The sequence below is a fragment of the Trypanosoma equiperdum genome (assembly GCF_001457755.1).
Source record: "Trypanosoma equiperdum strain OVI genome assembly, contig: ctg_768, whole genome shotgun sequence".
Taxonomy (NCBI): Eukaryota; Euglenozoa; class Kinetoplastea; order Trypanosomatida; family Trypanosomatidae; genus Trypanosoma; species Trypanosoma equiperdum.
Window position 1 is genome coordinate 1 of NW_027124718.1, and position 376 is coordinate 376.

Here is a 376-nt window from a genome sequence, read left to right on the forward strand (position 1 = left end):
AAACTGTGCATTCTCCATCTCCTTCTTTTTACTTTCTCTTTCTCTGTTTTTTTCCATTTCCTCGAAAAATATTCCTCATGTTTTCCAACTCCAACTTACTCGCCTATTCCCATTGTTTCTTTTCCATTGTTTTGAGTGAATCAAAATTGGCTCTCCATTTTATCATCACCGCCGCACTTATTATAATATTACTATTACTTTTATAATATCCTTAATAGTCGTTACTATTACTATATTACTATTAAGAGTCACCCAATCAACATAAAGTAAACAAAATAAACCAAATTAGAATAGTGCTCGTTTTTCACAAACTATCATCTTATTGTTTTACACCAATAGGTTAATATCATACAGATTTGTTAAATAATTCTCAATT